Source organism: Dendropsophus ebraccatus, chromosome 10 (assembly GCF_027789765.1).
Source record: "Dendropsophus ebraccatus isolate aDenEbr1 chromosome 10, aDenEbr1.pat, whole genome shotgun sequence".
NCBI lineage: Eukaryota > Metazoa > Chordata > Amphibia > Anura > Hylidae > Dendropsophus > Dendropsophus ebraccatus.
Window position 1 is genome coordinate 12206040 of NC_091463.1, and position 8717 is coordinate 12214756.

Sequence of the window (8717 nt, forward strand, 5' to 3'; positions counted from 1 at the left end):
ATACCATACACTGCACACAGGCTGTATATCATACACTGCACACAGGCTGTATATCATACACTGCACACAGGCTATATACCATACACTGCACACAGGCTATATATCATACACTGCACACAGGCTATATATCATACACTGCACACAGGCTAAATACCATACACTGCACACAGGCTGTATATCATACACTTCATACAGGCTATATATCATACACTGCACACAGGCTGTATATATCATACACTGCACACAGGCTACATGTGATATGCTGCACACAGGCCCTATACATGCCCCTATAGTCTATATCCCTGCTCTGATGTGCCAATACAAAACAAAGCCTCATACTCACCTGATCTTGGAAGATGACAGGTCTTCTCTTCTCTGGCTCTTCTCTGTTCCTTCAGCCTGAAAGCCACTGTGACAGATCCTCCAGCATGCTTCAAGATGTCACATCCCTGCTGGAGAGATCAGGTTTCCTTGCTGAGGTCCCACGCTGTCCTCGCCTCAGTGAGGGGGAGGGGCGAGGGGGGAGTGAGGACCTCGGCAGGAGACATCTACCCGGAAGCTTGACAGAAAGAATCCATTCAAAGACCCACCAGGGGGAGTCTGAGCCTGCCAGGAGGGAGATGCTTACACAGGATTAACCCTACACCTCCCTCCCTTCCTGGACAGCATGCAGTGTGGCCAGTGCTGCGTCCAGGTAGGGTTTCCACATGCTTTTTGCGCATGGAACTGGATCCCAGACACCACTTCCAGGTTTGGGCTGGTGGAGGCCCCCTAGTGGTGGAGGCCCCTCGGTACGTGCCCCTGGTGCCCTCCCTTTAATCCGGCCCTGGTGGACATGCCTTTCAACAGGCGAAGCTTACATCATAGTGGGTATGGCTTTGAGCAGGCAGAGCTTACATCATAGTGGGCATGACTTTGAGCAGGTGGAGCTAACATCATAGTGGGCATGACTTTGAGCAGGCGGAGCTTACAGCATAGTGGATATGACTTTGAGCAGGCGGAGCTTACATCATAGTGGGCATGACTTTGAGCAGGTGGAACTAACATTATAGTGGGCATGCCTTTGAGCAGGCGGAGCTAACATCATAGTGGGCATGACTTTGAGCAGGTGGAGCTTACATCATAGTGGGCATGCCTTTGAGCAGGCGGAGCTTACATCATAGTGGGCATGACTTTGAGCAGATGGAGCTTACATCATAGTGGGCATGACTTTGAGCAGATAGAGCTAACATCATAGTGGGCATGACTTTGAGCAGGCGGAGCTAACATAGTGGGCATGACTTTGAGCAGGCGGAGCTTACAGCATAGTGGGCATGCCTTTGAGCAGGCGGAGCTTACATCATAGTGGGCATGCCTTTGAGCAGGCGGAGCTTACTTCATAGTGGGCATGACTTTGAGCAGACGGAGCTTACATCATAGTGGGCATGACTTTGAGCAGGTGGAGCTAACATCATAGTGAGCATGACTTTGAGCAGATGGAGCTTACATCATAGTGGGCATGACTTTGAGCAGATAGAGCTAACATCATAGTGGGCATGACTTTGAGCAGGCGGAGCTAACATAGTGGGCATGACTTTGAGCAGGCGGAGCTTACAGCATAGTGGGCATGCCTTTGAGCAGGCGGAGCTTACATCATAGTGGGCATGCCTTTGAGCAGGCGGAGCTTACTTCATAGTGGGCATGACTTTGAGCAGACGGAGCTTACATCATAGTGGGCATGACTTTGAGCAGGTGGAGCTAACATCATAGTGAGCATGACTTTGAGCAGGTGGAGCTAACATCATAGTGGGCATGCCTTTGAGCAGGTGGAGCTAACATTATAGTGGGCATGCCTTTGAGCAGGTGGAGCTTACATCATAGTGGGCATGCCTTTGAGCAGGTGGAGCTAACATTATAGTGGGCATGACTTTGAGCAGGCGGAGCTTACATCATAGTGAGCATGACTTTGAGCAGGTGGAGCTAACATCATAGTGAGCATGACTTTGAGCAGGTGGAGCTAACATTATAGTGGGCATGCCTTTGAGCAGGTGGAGCTAACATTATAGTGGGCATGCCTTTGAGCAGGTGGAGCTAACATTATAGTGGGCATGCCTTTGAGCAGGTGGAGCTAACATTATAGTGGGCATGCCTTTGAGCAGGTGGAGCTTACATCATAGTGGGCATGACTTTGAGCAGGTGGAGCTAACATCATAGTGAGCATGACTTTGAGCAGGTGGAGCTAACATTATAGTGGGCATGCCTTTGAGCAGGTGGAGCTAACATTATAGTGGGCATGCCTTTGAGCAGGTGGAGCTAACATTATAGTGGGCATGACTTTGAGCAGGTGGAGCTAACATCATAGTGAGCATGCCTTTGAGCAGGTGGAGCTAACATTATAGTGGGCATGCCTTTGAGCAGGCGAAGCTTACAGGATAATGGACATGCCTTGGAGTGCAGATTGGCCAAAAGTAAAACAATTAATTTAAAAAAATGTGCAAACCTCTTTGGTTTGTGCAAAACTTTGCAACTTTTGTTCTATCTGTGTCACAAATAAGCAGATTATAATGAGGATAATCTGGGCAACCGCCTGGGGCCTTAAGCTCTGGGGGTCCCAGTGAGATTGCCCCCATTATAACACCATCACTGCACACACCTCGGCTGAAACAGGATTCCCAGTGAGACACAGACACCGGCTCAGAAATCAGTAAGCCCGCCTCACACAGCGTGGCCTATTTATAGGTGTTTATAGGAGTGAGCAGTGGGCTAGGTGTTAGGGGTGCCAGCTAGTCACAGGGGCCAGGAGTGGTATGCCCACCCCCAGGTACACGGACACTAGGCAGTGTAAGTGCAGGTGCAAAGTAACCACAGAGTCCAGTACTTAGCTAAGTTGAACAGTTTACTGGGTAAATGTAATACAAAAAATACAGTAGTTGGCAGTAAGGTGCAAAAATATATACAGGTGATAATTGTCCTTTCCCTTGGTGAACAACACAGGAGTTAGACTGGGTACTTGAGGTTTATCAATGTCAATAGTTGCTGCGTACTTTGGGCTTAGTTAGATTCAGCTTCTATAGGCTGAGTTAGGTTTGACTTGTTAGGCTAAGGGGCTACTGAGGGGTCTTGTCTAAGTAGTAACAATACTTGACTTGACTTTGTAGGAATCTTGATAGAAGATACTTGTACTTTAGGACAGTGATTTTCAACCTTTTTTGAGCCGCGGCACACTTTTTATACTTAAAAAATCCCGGGGCACGCCACCAACCAAAATGGCACAAAATGACACTAAAACAGTACATATTATACATATAGTTAATAATATAGATTCTAAATGTACTTATGCTCACTCAGTGTGAAACCTGGGCCTGTTTTCTTCTCCCCCCTGTGCTTCTCTCCTGTGCTTCTCTCCTGTGCTTCTCTCCCCCATGCTTCTCTCCTGTGCTTTTCTCCACCATACTTCTCTCCCCCCTGCTTCTCTCCGCTGTTTCTCTCCCCCATCCCCATGTTTCTCTCTCCCCTGTTTCTCCCCCATCCCCAGGTTTCTCTCCCCCATTGTTTTCTCCTGTTTCACAGGGGCACCATAGTTTGGGGAACTTTTCCCGCGGCACACCCGACCATGTGTCGCGGCACACTAGTGTGCCACGGCACACTGGTTGAAAATCACTGCTTTAGGAGATACTGCCTTCTGCCAGAGAGATCACGGAGTGCCAGGTCTGGTAGCACAAGCCCCAGGGTTGCACGACCAGCTGAGCGTAGATCAATGAAGTACGTCGGCTTAGTCGCACTTTGCTCCACCGCAGACAAACCTTTACTTGCTTTGGAACGTCCTATCTAGATAAAGAACAGTCACCCCTGACGTAGACAAGGTTTTCCCTTTCAGCCCGGCCTTTGCTTTAGCACTGCATAGCTTTTACAATACACACACTGGCTAGAACTCCTCTCGCTCTCCTCTAGACTAGAACACTTGGAAGAAATCAGCAGCATAGAGTCCCTGTCAGGGGACCTGACCTCCGGACCAGGGCCCAGGAGTAACCACCTCTCTCTGTGCACTCTCTCCAGACATAAACTAACTCAGGACTCCCCGACTGACTCGCCTCCCCTTCAGGGAACTTTTATAGTGACTATCAGGGCTTGTCTCCCATTGGTGGGGAAGCTTCTGGAACAAGCTGAACCTGTGTAGGTAGTGTTTTGTTTGATACCCAGTGTAAGGATTGGACGATAACAACACATAACAAGTGCAACATTAACCCTTCTTTCAACTTCATGTGTGCAATACATATAGGAAAGTGAGACACCAAGTGGCCAGTGTGTAGAAAGCATCCTTCAGCCCAGAGCACACACATAGACAAGAATAGCCGACGACAGGTGGTGCTAGAAATAGTGGCACACCGGCTCTGGGACACTACAATGGCCCCCTTAGCCAGGTCATTTGGTTAGTGGGCGGGATTAATTGGGATGTGGTTAGTGGGGGAGGGCAGGGCTAGAGGGGGCGTGGTTAGCTGACCAGCCCGGGGCTCATGGTACCCTCAATCTGCCCCTGGTGTCACAGGTGCCAAGTCTTGGGGGCTTGCTTCATCGGGGGCTCGGTTTTCAGATGGAGGAGGAATTCATCAGGGTAACATTGCGACATGGCTATTGCTGTAGTAATCCTCCGGGCTTTGGTTCCTTGTATACACTCCACACAATGCGGCTCTATAAATAGTGTTACATTACATCATGGATATCATCAGGCTATTGTTATGTATATGAGGAGCACAGTGACGCCTGTGTAAGGAAAAAAGCACCCGGGAGATGGAAAATATTGCAACCTTATATGCTGAAGTACATGGCAAATGGCCACAGCAGCACAGAGAACTTCAGTGATGTTATGTTCAGTTTCTGGGTGGGGACCAGGGCCATGTCCTGATGGTGAGAGCAGAAGAGTGTGTTGGCCTTATAGTAGATATAGCTAATTACTGGGAATATAACTGGAGGGGTGTCACACTTGCGGCCCCTCAGCTGTTTCATAACTACAATACCCATCATGCCTGGGCAGCAGTAGCGAAATTTGGTGGGGGGCAAGGGGGGCGGTCGCCCCCGGGCCCACTCAGACAGGGGCCCACTGAGGTCTTAGACAGTTAATGCTGTCTGCAAAAGCTATTGCTTTTGCAGACAGCATTGACACGTCAGTAGTGGCCGGAACTGTATGCGCTCGCACTCCTAATGAGCGCATACAGTTCCGACTGGGCCAGGATGTGATTGACACAGCATCAGGAGCCATTGGCTCCTGGCTGTGTCAATCATTCTTGTGGCCGGAGGCAGCGTTATGCCTCCAGCCACAAGAGGCTGCGCTCCGCATCCGCACACGCCCCCCGAACCGCCGAGCCCACCCCCTCCTTTATGCCTCTCTTGCGACCGCAAGCACGGTCTTGCTTGCGGCCGCAAGAGGCAATCTTGCCCCTGTCTGATGCGTCGCTCCCTGGGGGATTCCAAGGGAGCGCACGTATCAGGAACCTTAGTGCGCGTCGCTGGGACTTCCTGTACCGGAAGTCCCAGCCTGGGCGCACACTCAGCTTCCGGATGTGTGCGCTGCCCGGGAATCCCCCAGTGAGGGACGCATCAGCTGGGGGCAGAAGAGAGGACAGCAGCGACGGGGGAGCGCTTGTTAGGTGAGTTGTGTGTTTGTTTTTTTTAATCTGCTGTGCAGGGGGCAAACTATAAGGGGGGATACAGGGGGGGAGCCATCTACAAGGGGGGAATACAGGGGGGGAGCCATCTATAAGGGAGGGATACAGGGGAGGGGAGCCATTTATAAGGGGGGATACAGGGGGGGAGCCATCTATAAGGGAGGGATACAGGGGAGGGGAGCCATCTATAAGGGGGGGGATACAGGGGAGGAGCCATCTATAAGGGGGGGGGGATACAGGGGGGGAGCCATCTATAAGGGGGGGGGATACAGGGGAGGAGCCATCTATAAGGGGGGGGATACAGGGGGGGAGCCATCTATAAGGGGGAATACAGGGGAGGGAAGCCATCTACAAGGGGGGAATACAGGGGAGGGAAGCCATCTATAAGGGGGGATACAGGGGGGGAGCCATCTATAAGGGAGGGATACAGGGGAGGGGAGCCATCTATAAGGGGGGATACAGGGGAGGGGAGCCATCTATAAGGGGGGATACAGGGGGGGGAGCCATCTATAAGGGAGGGATACAGGGGAGGGGAGCCATCTATAAGGGGGGGGATACATGGGAGGAGCCATCTATAAGGGGGGGATACAGGGGGGGGAGCCATCTATAAGGGGGAATACAGGGGAGGGAAGCCATCTATAAGGGGGGAATACAGGGGAGGGAAGCCATCTATAAGGGGGGGATACAGGGGAGGGGAGCCATCTATAAGGGGGGGATACAGGGGGGGGGAGCCATCTATAAGGGGGGAATACAGGAGGAGCCATCTATAAGGGGGGAATACAGGAGGAGCCATCTATAAGGGGGGGATACAGGGGAGGGGAGCCATCTATAAGGGGGGGGGATACAGGGGTAGCCATCTATAAGGGGGTAATACAGGGGGGGCATCTATAAGGGGGCAATACAGGGGGGAGCCATCTATAAGAGTCAGCCTACCCACTAAACAAGGGTGTAAAGGGGCCAATACAGATGTGCAGTGTGTAGAGAGATGAGGATGGTGCCAGAGTGTGGAGCCTAATATGTATGTCTGGCAGATTCTGTGGATTCGTGGCTCGGAGAAGTTCTCATAACGGCCCAGGGCAGATGGAGAAGAAGATGAAAAGGGAAGAACTCTGATCAGAAAAGACGTCACCTGTGAGTCACTAAATATATCTGCACTGTAATGTATATGGTGTATAGAGCCTGTGTAGAGCTGGGGCTACTGCTAAATGACTTGAAGAGGTGATATTGCTCTGTGTACAGTGGATTATTCAGTTGCAGCAGTGGTGTTAGTCAGTATGTGCTGGTATTAGTCGGTATGTGGTGGTATTAGTCGGTATGTGCTGGTATTAGTCGGTATGTGCTGGTATTAGTCGGTATGTGCTAGTATTAGTCAGTAAGTAGTGGTGTTATTTGTTACTTGTAATCTGGTACTGTGTTTTATTGGATTTAGTATAGAGGATTTAGTCAGTAACAATATGGTGGTGATGGTAGTGGTTGTGGCGATATTTCCCCCTTGTATACTGGTATTATTGGTAATACCATATATATATACCAGTAGCATGCACTTGGTCGAGGAAGGGGGGCTCCAGGTTGACAGTCTGCAGCCCTCAGGGTATGCTGGGAGTTGTAGTACAGTAGTACAATCCTCCGATACCTGCCGCTGTAGACAGATGTATTGCTGGAACTTCAGGGCTGATGGTTGTCACCCACAGGTTGCAGCCACCAGGAGAATCAAACTGAGGACAAGAGTGGTGCTGTCTGTGGAAGAAGGCAGCTATATTTTTCTAATGTTAAGCCCTTTTACTTTTTTTGTGGTTCTATATTCCAGATGTAGAAGCCTCTTACACGGCTCTGTATCCTTATTCACTATAAGAAATGTAGAAGAATATTCCCTTTATTATTCAAAAAAATCCTTGTCACCTGCTGGGGTTCCCTATGGGTAACGTTGGTTGGGGGCCCACTCAGCCTCACTCGCCCCCCCTAGGCTGAACCCCTAGCTACGCCCCTGCTGGGCAGACAAAGCTTTAGCTATCCAGGCATGATGGGAATGGTAGTTATGCACCAGCTGGAAGGCTGCGAGTTTGACACCTGTGATATAACCAGAGGGCAATGCTGTATTGTTTCTTTATTCCAGGATTCTCACTAGTGAATGGAAATGATATCCTGACAGGTATGACATCACCGGAATCACCTTACAGCTAAATATAGCATAGCATCACCTCAAAGACACAGTGAATAGCCTGCGTACTGTATATATACAGTACAGAGCAACCGTATCTATGTCACCAGAGCAAACACTGCGCCCCAATACAAGAGAAAAGCCTAAACTCCCACTGTGTACAGCAATTATACATATACAATATGTCAGCCCTTATGTTTTCCATCCTCTCTATCCCTGCTATAATGTGCCTGCACTTACACTCAGCCATTCACACTGCTTCTATAATGTGCCTGCACTCACACTCAGCTATACACACTGCTGCTATAATGTGCTTGCACTTACACTCAGCTATACACACTGCTGCTATACTGTGCCTGCATTCACACACAGCTATACACACTGCTGCTATAATGTGCCTGCACTCACACTCAGCTATACACACTGCTGCTATAATGTGTCTGCACTCACACTCAGCCATCCACCCTACTGTATAGAAAAGTTTCTCTCACTGTCCTCCTGCACAGCTCTGTGATTCTCACTTTCTGATTGGTCTAGGCTGAATACCCGCCCTACCCCATATCTGTCATGTGATCACACAGACCTCTGACAGCAGCCCTGCTTCTCTATTCTAACCTGTTATACTAAGCTACTTCATTATGGGGATCTGGAGTTCCATCCTATATCTAGGTGCTGTTCCATCCTAGCGGCTGTTTTTTTCTGTTTTATGCCCTTACTATACATTATACTCCACATGCCGATCGCTATAATCTCCAGTAACTTATATTATGACACTCAGCTGTTTGTAAATGTTTGTTTCAGTTGTTCTACATGTTATTCAGAATAAAAAAAAAATCATTATTTTTAGGTTGTGAAACCAATTGTTGGCATTTCAGTGATTTCTTATGGGAAAATTTGCTTTGGTTTAGGAGTGATTT